The sequence below is a fragment of the Odontesthes bonariensis genome, chromosome 8 (genome assembly GCF_027942865.1).
Source record: "Odontesthes bonariensis isolate fOdoBon6 chromosome 8, fOdoBon6.hap1, whole genome shotgun sequence".
Lineage (NCBI taxonomy): Eukaryota > Metazoa > Chordata > Actinopteri > Atheriniformes > Atherinopsidae > Odontesthes > Odontesthes bonariensis.
This window is the reverse complement of record NC_134513.1, coordinates 26,284,004-26,299,475: the sequence shown is the minus strand read 5'-3', so window position 1 is coordinate 26,299,475 and position 15,472 is coordinate 26,284,004. Positions and strand designations below refer to the sequence as shown.

At 43.4% G+C, this 15,472-nt stretch overlaps 12 non-coding genes across 12 annotated transcripts; all 12 read left to right on the top strand.

Annotated features, from left to right (window-relative positions):
* Positions 1-2,944: 2,944 nt before the first annotated feature.
* On the top strand, positions 2,945-3,017 carry trnap-ugg (transfer RNA proline (anticodon UGG)). Its single transcript has one exon. It is a non-coding gene; the product is annotated as a tRNA-Pro (tRNA).
* A 505-nt stretch (positions 3,018-3,522) lies between these two features.
* On the top strand, positions 3,523-3,596 carry trnai-aau (transfer RNA isoleucine (anticodon AAU)). The gene has a single exon. It is a non-coding gene; the product is annotated as a tRNA-Ile (tRNA).
* A 4,109-nt stretch (positions 3,597-7,705) lies between these two features.
* trnam-cau (transfer RNA methionine (anticodon CAU)) lies at positions 7,706-7,778 on the top strand. Its single transcript has one exon. It is a non-coding gene; the product is annotated as a tRNA-Met (tRNA).
* Positions 7,779-8,332: 554 nt separating this feature from the next.
* On the top strand, positions 8,333-8,405 carry trnam-cau (transfer RNA methionine (anticodon CAU)). The gene has a single exon. It is a non-coding gene; the product is annotated as a tRNA-Met (tRNA).
* A 554-nt stretch (positions 8,406-8,959) lies between these two features.
* trnam-cau (transfer RNA methionine (anticodon CAU)) lies at positions 8,960-9,032 on the top strand. The gene has a single exon. It is a non-coding gene; the product is annotated as a tRNA-Met (tRNA).
* Positions 9,033-9,547: 515 nt separating this feature from the next.
* On the top strand, positions 9,548-9,619 carry trnah-gug (transfer RNA histidin (anticodon GUG)). The gene has a single exon. It is a non-coding gene; the product is annotated as a tRNA-His (tRNA).
* Positions 9,620-10,302: 683 nt separating this feature from the next.
* Positions 10,303-10,391, top strand: trnay-gua (transfer RNA tyrosine (anticodon GUA)). The gene is given in 2 exon segments: positions 10,303-10,339; positions 10,356-10,391. It is a non-coding gene; the product is annotated as a tRNA-Tyr (tRNA).
* A 114-nt stretch (positions 10,392-10,505) lies between these two features.
* On the top strand, positions 10,506-10,578 carry trnar-acg (transfer RNA arginine (anticodon ACG)). The gene has a single exon. It is a non-coding gene; the product is annotated as a tRNA-Arg (tRNA).
* A 316-nt stretch (positions 10,579-10,894) lies between these two features.
* On the top strand, positions 10,895-10,966 carry trnah-gug (transfer RNA histidin (anticodon GUG)). The gene has a single exon. It is a non-coding gene; the product is annotated as a tRNA-His (tRNA).
* A 716-nt stretch (positions 10,967-11,682) lies between these two features.
* trnay-gua (transfer RNA tyrosine (anticodon GUA)) lies at positions 11,683-11,771 on the top strand. Its single transcript is given in 2 exon segments — positions 11,683-11,719; positions 11,736-11,771. It is a non-coding gene; the product is annotated as a tRNA-Tyr (tRNA).
* Positions 11,772-13,063: 1,292 nt separating this feature from the next.
* On the top strand, positions 13,064-13,152 carry trnay-gua (transfer RNA tyrosine (anticodon GUA)). Its single transcript is given in 2 exon segments — positions 13,064-13,100; positions 13,117-13,152. It is a non-coding gene; the product is annotated as a tRNA-Tyr (tRNA).
* Positions 13,153-13,265: 113 nt separating this feature from the next.
* Positions 13,266-13,338, top strand: trnac-aca (transfer RNA cysteine (anticodon ACA)). Its single transcript has one exon. It is a non-coding gene; the product is annotated as a tRNA-Cys (tRNA).
* Positions 13,339-15,472: the final 2,134 nt, after the last annotated feature.

Genomic DNA, 15,472 nt, shown 5'->3' with positions numbered 1-15,472 from the left:
TTTTTACATGTAAATGTACCGTACACTAAATCTATGCTGAACTACACAATCTTGTCTTTCACTGTATTTTAGAGAGTTTTACAAATGGATGCTGAGCCAATTCCACATGAGTTCATCTATATTGACGAGGCAGGGTTCAACCTCTCAAAGGTGAGAAGGAGAGGAAGAAATATAATTGGCCAGAGGGCAATTATCAGTGTGCCGGGGCAATGAGGGGGTAACATCACCCTGTGCGCTGCAATTACCCAGAATGGGGTCCTCCACCGTCATACCAACATGGGTCCCTACAAAACACCCCACATCCTCAAATTTCTGGACAGATTACCCAACCTCATAGCCGCACAACAGATGCAATACATTGTCACCTGGGACAATGTTTCATTCCACCGCTCTGCTCTGGTTCAGAACTGGTTTCAGCAACATCAACAGTTCACGGTCCTATTCCTGCCACCGTGTTCTCCTTTTTTGAACCCAATTGAGGAGTTTTTCTCGGCATGGCGGTGGAGGGTTTATGATCTGCACCCCCAGGCATTCAGGCCATGGAGGAGGCCTGTGACCTGATTGAAGCCACAGCCATACAGGGATGGATTCTGCATTCAAGACGATTCTTTCCACGCTGTCTTGGAAATGATAATATTGCATGCGACGTTGATGAAATTCTCTGGCCGGATCCAGCGAAGAGATGACCAGTAGTGATTTCTGTACTGTGTTTTCTTTTTTTTTTTTTTTTTTTTTTTTGTACAGGATACAATTTTATGTTTGTCAGAAGCATGGAAAATGGGGCATGTTTTTTGTTTTGTTTTTTTATGTCTCTGTTGACTAAATTCAGTATATGGAGAAATAAATTACATTTTCATCAGTCTGCAGCATTGGTCTTGTGTCGTGTCTAATGCATACAAGTGTGTTTAGTGTTCACTGTGTGTATTGTTTTGCAAAAAGTGTGAGCCGACATTGTGTTTATCGTTGTGCAAATCTGGGCGAGGTTTTGCAAATTCACTGTGTACTTCACCTATACTACTCTATTCACTCAGAAGCAGAATTAGCCAAAAGTGTTTAAGGTTTTCAACAGCAGTGTGTAACTGTTACAAACAGAGTTAAGTCATATGCAACGTGTGTGTTTCATATGGTAACAAAATATGGTTTTGATAAATGAGCATATAGTTTTTACAAGAGTGTTTCATTTTGCAAAGGATCCAAGGTGTTTTGCTAATTGGGTTTGTGGTTGTGATAATTGTGTGTAGGTTTTGCAAAAAAAAACACAACGCTCAAAATTGTGTTTAAGCAATTGAGAAAAACTGTAAATAGGTAACAGAAAACACTGAGAGCACTTATTTCACACTTTCACACTGGCTGTTTCACACTTGGCAGCAGACCACCCCTGTACCGGCCGGATGACTCTTCCACTTGAGGCAGCAACTGGTTCTAAGCAAGGAGAGGGCCCTCGACCCTTTTCCAACTAAGGATCAGAGCCTCAGACTTGGAGGCACAATTTTATTCCTGGCTGTTTCACACTTGGCAGCAGACCACCCCTGTACCGGCCGGATGACTCAGGTGAGACCATGTGGCCTAACGAACAAGGCGTCTGACTTCGGATCAGAAGATTGAGGGTTTGAGTCCCTTCGTGGTTGTCTTGTTTAGTTGTATGCTGTCATTTATGTACAGAAATCAAGAGCACTGTACTGAGTACTAACCAAATAAACACATGGTGAAAGCTGGTAAGTACTTTGGTAGTTGTACTCCGTGTCAGAAATCCTCTGAATGGCATGCCATTAAAGTCGGAGGATTTTACCAGTCTGTTACTGCTAAAAAAAAATTCAAAGTTAAGCTGATGTTGCGCAATGATCTTGGCTTCCCCATACTGCATACACTCAAGCTATACAAAAAGATGAGAGACTTGAATGAGTAAGTTCTATCACGTCGAGTCATTGTAGCATATAACAAATGATAAAATAATTGCTTTGAAAGCAATTTTTTGAAGAACTAAAAGTCTTTCATCTCACCTGCTGATAACATCCAAATCCGCAATACCAAAGGCAAGCTGTATAGAATGTTTGTGTGACTTAAATAGGTAACAGAGAAAACACTGAGAGCACTTATTCTCGCAAAAATTTGCTCATAGGGCAACTCAAAATCAGGCCGGTTAGCTCAGCTGGTCAGAGCGTGGTGCTAAGAACGCCAAGGTCATAGGTTCAAACCCCATACTGGCACGACTATCATCAGCAACAGTACATGTGTAGGTTCCTTTCCATAACACATGCCTTTTAAAGATATATCAATATATTTGATGCTGCTTGTCCTGGAACGGATCACAGGGGAAGCAATGTGAGCAGACATCCCTTGCCCCGATTCTCACAGGACATAATCTACACCTCTTCTCGGCTGGACACACAGAAATACCAATGCAAGACCAGCATGGTTTATTTCTTGTGAGTCCTGGACCTTCCCTCAGGCCTCCTCACCGTGCAACTGATCCAAAATATCTCCCCTGGGGGGAATCTACGTGATATTCTGACCAGATGCCCATACCGCCTGATCTGGCTTCATTCAAAGAAGAGCGGCAGAGACTGTATTCTCAGCGTATTCCAGATGACTACGCTTATCACCCTGATCCAAGAGGGTGAGCCTAATCACCACAGAGTGGAAGTTGATTTCAGCCCTTATGCATTCGCAATCTCATTCATTTAGTCACCACTCATAAGGAGTGACCAGAGGTGAGCGTTGGAAGGAAGATCGACTGGTGGAACGAGATCCTCCAGTCGTGGTCAAAATGGTCTGATCCCTAAACTCTTCCACTTGAGGCAGCAACTGGTTCTAAGCAAGGAGAGGGCCCTCGACCCTTTTCCAACTAAGGATCAGAGCCTCAGACTTGGAGGCACAATTTTATTCCTGGCTGTTTCACACTTGGCAGCAGACCACCCCTGTACCGGCCGGATGACTCAGGTGAGACCATGTGGCCTAACGGACAAGGCGTCTGACTTGGGATCAGAAGATTGAGGGTTCGAGTCCCTTCGTGGTTGTCTTGTTTAGTTGTATGCTGTCATATATGTACAGAAATCAAGAGCACTGTACTGAGTACTAACCAAATAAACACATGGTGAAAGCTGGTAAGTACTTTGCTAGTTGTACTCCGTGTCAGAAATCCTCTGAATGGCATGCCATTAAAGTCAGAGGATTTTACCAGTCTGTTACTGGTAAAAAAAATCCAAAGTTAAGCTGATGTTGCGCAATGATCTTGGCTTCCCCATACTGCCTACGCTAAAGCTATAAAAAAAGATCAGAGACTTGAATGAGTAAGTTCTATCACGTCGAGTCATTGTAGCATATAACAAATGATAAAATAATTGCATTGAAAGCAATTTTTTGAAGAACTAAAAGTCTTTCATCTCACCTGCTGATCACATCTAAATCCGCAATACCAAAGGCAAGCTGTATAGAATGTTTGTGTGACTTAAATAGGTAACAGAGAAAACACTGAGAGCACTTATTCTCGCACAAATTTGCTCATAGGGCAACTCAAAATTAGGCTGGTTAGCTCAGCTGGTCAGAGCGTGGTGCTAATAACGCCAAGGTCATGGGTTCAATCCCCATACTCGCCACGAATATCAGCAACAACAGCACATGTGTAGGCGCCCTTCCATAACACATGACTTTTAAAGATATATCAATATATTTGATGCTGCTTGTCCTGGAACGGATCACAGGGGAAGCAATGTGAGCAGACATCCCTAGCCCCAATTCTCACAGGACATAATCTAGGCAAGGCAAGGCATCTTTATTTATATAGCGCATTTCGTACCACAGGCAACTCAATGTGCTTTACATAAAGATAAGGCATTTAAAAGAACAGCATAAAGCAGCATAAAAACAAGCAATTTAAAGAGAAAAAAAATAGAATAAAAATTAAAGCAATCAAAGAAGAGGGGAAAAAGAAAAATATAAACTCAACCATAAGCACACCGAAAGAGAAATGTTTTCAACCTGGATTTAAAAGTGCTTACAGTTGTGGCTGATTTCAGGTCTGCTGGTAGTTTGTTCCAGTTGTGTGCAGCATAACAGCTAAAAGCTGCTTCACCGTGTCCAGTTTGAACTCTGGGCTCCACTATATGACCTGAGTCAGTAGATCTCAGAGCTCTGCTGGGTTTATACTCTGCTAGCATGTCATTCATGTATTCTGGACCTAAACCATTCCGTGATTTGTAGACGAGCAGCAGAACTTTAAAATCTATTCTCTATCTGACCGGGAGCCAATGTAAAGACTTGAGAACTGGGGTGATGTGATGTGATCTCTTTGTTCTGGTTAAAACTCAGAATGCAGCGTTCTGAATGAGCTGCAGCTGTTTGAGACTCTTTTGGGGGAGTCTTGGGGGAGTTTACTGACAGCAAACCTCTTCTCTTTGTTGCCAAACACAATGACCTCAGTTTTTTCTTGATTTAACTGAAGGAAATTTTGGTTCATCCCCTTTTTGACTTGCTCTAAGCAGTCACACAATGACTCTATAGGACTGCAGTCATCTGGAGACAGTGCGAGATATATCTGTGTGTCATCTGCATAGCTGTGGTAGTTGACTTTAGAGTTCTTCAGAATTTGACCCAGAGGCAGCATGTATAGAGTGAACAGAAGGGGTCCAAGAACTGACCCCTGAGGAACTCCACATGTCATAGCCACTCGATCAGATTGATTACTTCCAATAGTCACAAAATAACTCCGCTCCTCCAAGTAGGACCTGAACCATTCTAGGATTGTCCCGCTGAGTCCTGCCCAGGTTTCCAACCTGTTCAGCAGTATACTGTGATCCACAGTGTCAAATGCAGCACTGAGATCCAACAAAACCAGAACTGAGACCTTGCCTGAGTCAGTGTTCAACCTTATGTCATTTAACACTTTAATAAGAGCCGTTTTTGTACTGTGGTGAGGTTGGAAGCCTGACTGAAATTTGTCAAGGAGTCCACTGGAGTTCAAGAAGTTACTGAGTTAATTAAAAACCACTTTCTCAACAATCTTGGCTATAAAAGGAAGATTTGAGATGGGTCTGTAGTTGGTTAAAATGGAAGCATCCAATGTTCTCTTTTTTAGGAGTGGCTTGATGGCAGCTACTTTTAAGGGTTTAGGAAACGTGCCTGATTGAAATGAGCAGTTTATTATTTGCTGCAAATCTGTTTGGACAGAGCTTACAATAGTTTTAAAGAAGTCAGATGGCATTGTGTCAAGACAGGATTTCGATGGTTTAAGATGCTGGACTGTTTCTTCTATGGTTTTTTGGTCAACTGTATTGAATTCTGACATCATAGTTGATTGATTCCTAGGTGGTTTTAAGGTTTGCGTCATTTTATTATTTTGCTGATTTATGTTGATATTTAGCCTTATAGATTTGATTTTTTCATTGAAAAAAACAAGCAAATTCATTACATTTTTCTGTGGAACAGAGTCCTGAAACTATCTGTTTTGGGGGGGTTGTCAGCTTATTAACCATAGCAAACAGAGCACGAGTGTTGTTGATGTTCTTATTAATCATTTCAGATAAGTGTTGCTGTCTAGCGCAGAGTAACCCGTGGTTAAAATTACAAAGACTTTGTTTGTAGAGGTCATGGTGAATTTGAAGTTTAGTTTTTCTCCATTTACGCTCTGCTTTCCTGCATTCTGTTTTCAAGGCCTTTACCATCATAGTGTTCCTCCATGGTGTTCGCTTTCTGCTCAAGATCATCTTATTTTTAACAGATGCAACAGTATCCATGACATTTGAGATTTTCAAGTTAAAGTTATCTAAGAGTTCATCAACTGTCTCTGCACTCGCAGTTGATGACATAGCTATAACTTCCATAAACTTAGCACTGGTATTCTCATTTATGTACCTTTTTCTAACAGACACACGGGTTAACTGAATGTTTGGAGTTAACTGTAAGTCAGAGAACACACAGAAATGATCAGAGAGCGCCAAGTCCTTGATATCAACAGAAGAAATGTCAACACCTTTAGAGATAACCAGATCCAGTGTGTGGCCTCGAGTATGTGTGGGTCCATTCACATGTTGAAGGAGGCCAAAAGTGTCAAGTAGAGAGCAGAGTTCTTTGGCATTAGTGTCCATGTTATTGTCCATGTGAATGTTAAAATCCCCTGTTATGATAAAAAAGTTATAGTCAGTGCAGATAACTGACAGCAGTTCAGCAAACTCATCAAAGAAAGTTCCTGGGTATCTTCGTGGTCTATAAATGATTAGGAAGATAACTTTTGGATCCCCCTTTACTAAAAAACAGAGATATTCAAACGAGCTAAAATCACCAAGTAAAATTTCTTTGCACTGAAAGACTGATTTAAAAATGGCGGCAACTCCCCCGCCCTTCTTACCACTTCGACACTTATTGATAAAACTGAAATTTGTTGGTGCGGCCTCATTGAGAATGGTATCACAGCTACATTCAGTCAGCCATGTTTCACTAAGAAATAAAAAGTCTAGATTATAGGTCATGATCATGTCATTTACTAAGAGGGATTTGTTGGCTAGTGATCTGATAATGAGTAGGGCTAATCTCGTGGAGACAACAGGTGATACTGGTGTGTTTCGGGGTTGGCACACTATATTCAATAGATTGGTAGATTTAACTGAACCTTTTTTATTTCTCACCAGTTTGACCACTTTTCTGTTTCCTGTCATCACAGGGAAGACTCCACTTGTTGGGCTGTTGGGGCTGGTGAAGACTCCTTATCTTGGGGTGAGGATGATGACGTTGCAGGTTCTTTCTGGATCTGCTGTCCTCCATGGTCAGTCCTTGTCTCAGCGCCCTCACCAGAGCATTGTCCTATCTGTCATTTTGGATCGTTTTGTCCTGTCTTGTCCTTGATAGGGGCTGCTGGTGTGTGACGCGGAGAGTAAAAAATGTTGGAGCTTAGCAACTGTACTCCTGACTTGTTAAGGTGAAATCCATCTGCCTTAAAAAGTGGCCTGCGTCCCCAAAAGATGTTGAAATTGTCAATAAAATTAATTGAATGAGCAGCACACATTTCTTTGAGCCATCTATTTAGCATCATCAGTCTGCTGAATCTCTCATCTCCTTTCCAAACTGTTGGTAGAGGTCCACTGAAAAACACCTCTGTACTTGTGCATCGAACTTTGTTTACCAGGTCCATAAAGTCTCCGATTGTTGCTTCACAACAAGGTGTTTTGATGTGGTGTTTATAGCACTTCACCTCAGTTATTGCTGGAAACTTGCTGGGCACAGGTGGCTCCGATTGCTCTCTGTTGGAGCTGCAGAAAGACTACTCGGAAGCTCAGTCCTTCCAAAGTGTGGAAGGTGTCAAACACAAGTTATGGCGCTTCGAACCATTGCTCTTTTAGAAAAGCATTGCAATCACATCTTTGTCGCCATGTGTCAAAGCCAAGTTATGGGGATTCGAACCATCGCTCTTTTAGAGATGCCTTGCAATCAGATCTTTGTCGCCTTTCAGTTTCTGCTTCCTTTATTATCTACTTAAACCTGTCAAGTCAGACACATTTTTCTTCGGTTTTGCCTTTGTCGCCCCACATAGGTGTCACAGGGGGCTGCAGATTAGAATATCTTATTTCCTACCATACACTTATTTGATAACCATGCAATCCATGTGAGCTGGGCAAGTGGGCATCACATACCTTTAGCAAAGTCTGCAGGACCAATGAATGGGTGTGGGAAAGTGAGCCTAGGCTGACAATGCATGCATGTTTATGTTTTGCAGGCCTCGTTGGCACAGTAGGCAGTGCGTCAGTTTCATAATCTGAAGGTCGTGAGTTCGACCCTCACACAGGGTAGTTGTTTTGATGGTGTCTTTATAGCACTTCACCTCAGTTATTGCTGGAAACTTGCTGGGCACAGGTGGCTCCGATTGCTCTCTGTTGGAGCTGCAGAAAGACTACTCGGAAGCTCAGTCACTCCAAAGTGTGGAAGGTGTCAAACACAACTTATGGCGCTTCGAACCATGTCTCTTTTAGAAAAGCATTGCAATCAGATCTTTGTCGCCATGTCTCAAAGCCAAGTTATGGGGATTCGAACCAGCGCTCTTTTATAGATGCCTTGCAATCAGATATTTGTCGCCTTTTAGTTTCTGCTTCCTTTATTATCAACTTAAACTTGTCAAGTCAGACACATTTTTCTTCGGTTTTGCCTTTGTCGCCCCACATAGGTGTCACAGGGGGCTGCAGATTAGAATATCTTATTTCCTACCATACACTTATTTGATAACCATGCAATCCATGTGAGCTGGGCAAGTGGGCATCACATACCTTTAGCAAAGTCTGCAGGACCAATGAATGGGTGTGTGAAAGTGAGCCTAGGCTGACAATGCATGCAGGTTTATGTTTTGCAGGCCTTGTTGGCACAGTAGGCAGCGCGTCAGTCTCATAATCTGAAGGTCGTGAGTTCAACCCTCACACGGGGCAGTTGTTTTGATGTGGTGTTTATAGCACTTCACCTCAGTTACAGCTGGAAACTTGCTGGGCACAGGTGGCTCCGATTGCTCTCTGTTGGAGCTGCAGAAAGACTACTCGGAAGCTTAGTCCTTCCAAAGTGTGGAAGGTGTCAAACACAAGTTATGGGTCTTCGAACCATGTCTCTTTTAGAAAAGCATTGCAATCAGATCTTTGTCGCCATGTGTCAAAGCCAAGTTATGAGGATTCGAACCATCGCTCTTTTAGAGATGCCTTGCAATCAGATCTTTGTCGCCTTTCAGTTTCTGCTTCCTTTATTATCTACTTAAACCTGTCAAGTCAGACACATTTTTCTTCGGTTTTGCCTTTGTCGCCCCACATAGGTGTCACAGGGGGCTGCAGATTAGAATATCTTATTTCCTACCATCCACTTATTTGATTGCCATGCAATCCATGTGAGCTGGGCAAGTGGCTATCACATACCTTTAGCAAAGTCTGCAGGACCAATGAATGGGTGTGTGAAAGTGAGCCTAGGCTGACAATACATGCACATTTATGACTTGCAGGCCTCGTTGGCGCAGTAGGCAGCGCGTCAGTCTCATAATCTGAAGGTCGTGAGTTCGACCCTCGCACGGGGCAGGTGTTTTGATGGTGTCTTTATAGCACTTCACCTCAGTTATTGCTGGAAACTTGCTGGGCACAAGTGGCTCCGATTGCTCTCTGTTGGAGCTGCAGAAAGACTACTCGGAAGCTCAGTCACTCCAAAGTGTGGAAGGTGTCAAACACAAGTTATGGTGCTTCGAACCATTGCTCTTTTAGAAAAGCATTGGCTAGATCGGCACGCTGGTTTTAGTCTCTTACTTCTCCCACTGCTATAGAACAGGATCGCTTTAAACCTTCTACTCCCTGGGTATCCCAGCTCACTTACGCCCCAAAGATACCTCACAGTGTGTCGTCTTGCAACACATGTGGCTGACCCCACACCTTAATGAAAGCTCATCTTCCTCTTTATCTCTGCTGTCAATGATTTTGCTCCAAACACACAAAAAAAGCATGCCTGCCAGCCACAAGCCGCAGAGCTACATATGCTATCCTTGGGATACGAAGGTGTTTCGGATCACATCAAAGCCAGACACGACAAAAACCCACGACCAGCCGTGATCGTATAGTGGTTAGTACTCTGCGTTGTGGTCGCAGCAACCCCGGTTCGAATCCGGGTCACGGCAACCCCCCGACCGAATTTGTTTGCATCGCTGAAAAAAGATCCCACTTTCAACTTAGATTTCTTCAACTTTTAAAAAAATTATTTTGTCTACAGGCCTCTGTCCCGTATCAAAGGTCTGCCCATTTAAAGAGCATAAAAGGGGTCAAAGTATCAAACAGGCCCCAATGAGAAATAGTGCCTTTTTAATGAGTCGCCAAGGCCGCATATGTTCTGTGTTTTTCAGCTCTTCTAAAGGGAGGGTTTTCACACACCGCCACACCCAAAGTATAAACATCCTAACAACAGAAGATGAAAATCGTGTGCCAAATGAATGGATGGATAGACCTGACAAAAAAGAACCAAAAAAAAAAGGCTGGACTTTTGCGCTGGACAATGTGAGGGTATATTGTGGATCAACATCTGTGTTGGACGATGTGGAGACTTTCCCAGATAGATGCCAGATATGTTTTTGTAAGGACTAAATGCATGATAGAAACTGAGGCTGATTTGATCTGAAACGCATCTGAAACTGATGGTTTGTCATCACTTTTTGTGTTTATTTAACTGATAAACAGGCCCAAGCCCCTGGCTCCCTTCCATAACTCATTTGGTACAGCAAAGAACTGCAGGTGTCCCATGATACGCATCTTAAGTCTGGTTACATGCATTCATACAGGATTCATGAAAAGAATATTGGCTTTGCTCCCTTCGATAGCTCAGTTGGTAGAGTGGAGGACTGTAGGTGCCCATCAACAGTTATCCTTAGGTCGCTGGTTCAATTCCGGCTCGAAGGATGTGCCAAGTTTTTGTATACAGAGGCTCTTTTGGCCAACTCCGTCAATCCTTTCAAAGCTTTTGGAATATGCTGTTTTACGAAAGACTGTTCCACTCTCTATCCAACTTGCTAAGGGCTAGTGGCGCAATGGATAACGCGTCTGACTACGAATCAGAAGATTCCAGGTTCAACTCCTGGCTAGCTCGGCACGCTGGTTTTAGTCTCTCACTTCTCCCACTGCTTTAGAACAGGATCGCTTTAAACCTTCTACTCCCTGGGTATCCCAGCTCACTTACGCCCCAAAGATACCTCACAGTGTGTCGTCCTGCAACACATGTGGCTGACCCCACACCGTAAGGAAAGCTCGTCTTCCTCTTTATCTCTGCTGTCAATGATTTTGCTCCAAACACACAAAAAAAACATGCCTGCCAGCCACATGCCGCAGAGCTACATTTGCTATCCTTGGGATACGAAGGTGTTTCGGATCACATCAAAGCCACACACGACAAAAACCCACAACCGGCCGTGATTGTATAGTGGTTAGTACTCTGCGTTGTGGTCGCAGCAACCCCGGTTCGAATCCGGGTCACGGCAACCCCCCGCCCGAATTTGTTTGCATCGCTGAAAAAAGATCCCACTTTCAACTTAGATTTCTTAAACTTTTAAAAAAATAATTTTGTCTACAGGCCTCTGTCCCGTATCAAAGGTCTGAAAGAATCAAACAGCACAAATGCAGAAGGTCTGCCCATTTAAAGAGCATAAAAGGGGTCAAAGTATCAAACAGGCCCCAATGAGAAATAGTGCCTTTTTAATGAGTCGCCAAGGCCGCATATGTTCTGTGTTTTTCAGCTCTTCTAAAGGGAGGGTTTTCACACACCGCCACACCCAAAGTATAAACATCCTAACAACAGAAGAATAAAATCATGTGCCAAATGAATGGATGGATAGACCTGACAAAAAAGAACCAAAAAAAAAAGGCTGGACTTTTGCGCTGGACAATGTGAGGGTATATTGAGGATCAACATCTGTGTTGGACGATGTGGAGACTTTCCCAGATAGATGCCAGATATGTTTTTGTAAGGACTAAATGCATGATAGAAACTGAGGCTGATTTGATCTGAAACGCATCTGAAACTGATGGTTTGTCATCACTTTTTGTGTTTATTTAACTGATAAACAGGCCCAAGCCCCTGGCTCCCTTCCATAACTCATTTGGTACAGCAAAGAACTGCAGGTGTCCAATGATACGCATTTTAAGTCTGGTTACATGCATTCATACAGGATTCATGAAAAGAATGTTGGCTTTGCTCCCTTCGATAGCTCAGTTGGTAGAGCGGAGGACTGTAGGTGCCCAACAACACTTATCCTTAGGTCGCTGGTTCAATTCCGGCTCGAAGGATGTGTCAAGTTTTTGTATACAGAGGCTCTTTTGGCCAACTCCGTCAATCCTTTCAAAGCTTTTGGAATATGCTGTTTTACGAAACACTGTTCCACTCTCTATCGAACTTGCTAAGGGCTAGTGGCGCAATGGATAACGCGTCTGACTACGGATCAGAAGATTCTAGATTCAACTCTTGGCTAGCTCGGCAGGCTGGTTTTAGTCTCTCACTTCTCCCACTGCTATAGAACAGGATCGCTTTAAACCTTCTACTCCCTGGGTATCCCAGCTCACTTACGCCCCAAAGATACCTCACAGTGTGTCGTCTTGCAACACATGTAGCTGACCCCACACCGTAAGGAAAGCTCGTCTTCCTCTTTATCTCTGCTGTCAATGATTTTGCTCCAAACACACAAAAAAAAACATGCCTGCCAGCCACATGCCGCAGAGCTACATATGCTATCCTTGGGATACGAAGGTGTTTCGGATCACATCAAAGCCACACACGACAAAAACCCACAACTGGCAGTGATCGTATAGTGGTTAGTACTCTGCGTTGTGGTCGCAGCAACCCCGGTTCGAATCCGGGTCACGGCAACCCCCCGACCGAATTTGTTTGCATCGCTGAAAAAAGATCCCACTTTCAACTTAGATTTCTTAAACTTTTAAAAAAATTATTTTGTCTACAGGCCTCTGTCCCGTATCAAAGGTCTGAAAGAATCAAACAGCACAAATGCAGAAGGTCTGCCCATTTAAAGAGCATAAAAGGGGTCAAAGTATCAAACAGGCCCCAATGAGAAATAGTGCCTTTTTAATGAGTCGCCAAGGCCGCATATGTTCTGTGTCTTTTAGCTCTTCTAAAGGGAGGGTTTTCACACACCGCCACACCCAAAGGATAAACATCCTAACAACAGAAGATGAAAATCATGTGCCAAATGAATGGATGGATAGACCTGACAAAAAAGAACCAAAAAAAAAAGGCTGGACTTTTGCGCTGGACAATGTGAGGGTATATTGAGGATCAACATCTGTGTTGGACGATGTGGAGACTTTCCCAGATAGATGCCAGATATGTTTTTGTAAGGACTAAATGCATGATAGAAACTGAGGCTGATTTGATCTGAAACGCATCTGAAACTGATGGTTTGTCATCACTTTTTGTGTTTATTTAACTGATAAACAGGCCCAAGCCCCTGGCTCCCTTCCATAACTCATTTGGTACAGCAGAGAACTGCAGGTGTCCCATGATACGCATCTTAAGCCTGGTTACATGCATTCATACAGGATTCATGAAAAGGATGTTGGCTTTGCTCCCTTCGATAGCTCAGTTGGTAGAGCGGAGGACTGTAGGTGCCCAACAACAGTTATCCTTAGGTCGCTGGTTCAATTCTGGCTCGAAGGATGTGCCAAGCTTTTGTATACAGAGGCTCTTTTGGCCAACTCCGTCAATCCTTTCAAAGCTTTAGAATATGCTGTTTTACGAAAGACTGTTCCACTCTCTATCCAACTTGCTAAGGGCTAGTGGTGCAATGGATAACGCGTCTGACTACAGATCAGAAGATTCTAGGTTCAACTCCTGGCTAGCTCGGCACGCTGGTTTTAGTCTCTCACTTCTCCCACTGCTTTAGAACAGGATCGCTTTAAACCTTCTACTCCCTGGGTATCCCAGCTCACTTACGCTCCAAAGATACCTCACAGTGTGTCGTCTTGCAACACATGTGGCTGACCCCACACCGTAAGGAAAGCTCGTCTTCCTCTTTATCTCTGCTGTCAATGATTTTGCTCCAAACACAAAAAAAAACATGCCTGCCAGCCACATGCCGCAGAGCTACATATGCTATCCTTGGGATACGAAGGTGTTTCGGATCACATCAAAGCCAGACACGACAAAAACCCACAACCGGCCGTGATCGTATAGTTAGTACTCTGCGTTGTGGTCGCAGCAACCCTGGTTCGAAGCCGGGTCACGGCAACCCCCTGACCGAAATTGTTTGCATCGCTGAAAAAAGATCCCACTTTCAACTTAGATTTCTTAAAATTTAAAAAAAATCATTTTGTCTACAGGCCTCTGTCCCATATCAAAGGTCTGAAAGAATCAAACAGCACAAATGCAGAAGGTCTGCCCATTTAAAGAGCATAAAAGGGGTCAAAGTATCAAACATCAGTTTCAGATGATCTGAAACCCATCTGAAACTGATGGTTTCTCATCACTTTTTGTGTTTATTTGACTGATAAACAGGCCCAAGCCCAAGGCAGCTGTTCCCTGCTGATCCCGCTCCCGTACCTGTTGTCCACAACCCCAGTCCTGCATGTCCCACCATGGTCCAAACACCTTCACACCTTTCTTCTCCTTCACCTGTCATCCAAAACCCCAGTCCTTCCTCTGCCCCATTTGTTTTTGTGTGTCCAACTCCAGTTCCTGCTGTCCGGCAGATTGCTCCTGCTGGACCCATTCCCTCTCCACCACTTGCTCGTAAGCCCTATGTCCGCACTGTGGAGAAAAACAAGTGTAGTCTGTGCCACCAGCCCCGCAACAAAGATACTGGCCACAGCCAGTATTATGGCCACCTTTACTGCCCACAGACAGCTGTTGTGCCACTTGACCAGTGGATGGAGGAGATGAAGAGGAAGAGGGCAGAAAAAAAAAATGTACTCATTCTTTTCATTGACTGTTATTGTGTGTGTGTGTGTGTGTGTGTGTGTGTGTGTGTTTGTGTGTGTGTGTGTGTGTGTTTGTGTGTGTTTGTGTGTGTGTGTGTGTGTGTGTGTGTGCTTGTGTGCGTGTGTGCGTGTGAGTGTATGTGTGTGTGTGTGTGTGTGTGCGTGTGTGCATGCGTGTCTGTGTGTGTGTGTATGTTTGTCAGTGTTTTTGTAAATATAAATAAAAATAACTTTATTTCTACAGCAGTATCCTTTGTTTTTTCCTAGCACACCTATGGAAAACCTTTGTAAACTCACACAAATTTACAAGAAAGGGAAATAATGGTATTGCTGATAGATCCACACGCTGTGAGAACTGAATCTCAGAAACATTTCTTTGATATGTGGCACTCGTGTTTCCCTGTTCCAACAGATATCCTTTGAATGGTGTTACAGTGCCCCCCCCCCCCCTCCCTTCTGTCTTCTCAAACCCCAGCTGGTCGAGGCGGATGGCCACCCTTCCTGAGTCTGGTTCTGCCAGAGGTTTCTTCCTGTTAAAAGGGAGTCGTTTCTCTCCACAGTCGCCTCAGGCACGCTCAGGACGGGAGATTGGACCGAAAACAAAGTTTCAGTCCAATCTGTTGGTTTCCTTAGCTAGGAAATGATTTTTGAATTGGCTCTATATGAACGAATTGGATTATTTTATGAATAATTATGATTACAATTAATTGAATTCTAATTGGCTTGAATTGGACTTTATTATCTAAGTGCCTTGAGATGACATTTGTTGTATTTGGAGCTATATAAATAAAAATGAATTGAATTGAATTGAAGAGTCAGAGGAGGATGAATAGAGAGAGTCGCTGTGCCCTGGTCCACGGCTTGGGCAACACTGAATTTTTGTGCCATGCCTTCCAAACTTCCTTCTCTGAGGTGAATCAGGAGAATGAGAAATGTGCTCAGCTTTTTATGTATTCTCATGCTGGTGCTGTCGTTGACAAACGAGGGTGCTTTCATGTTACCTCAAAGACACCTAAATTATTTTATTATGTTACATCAAATACACCCAAACTATTTCTCAG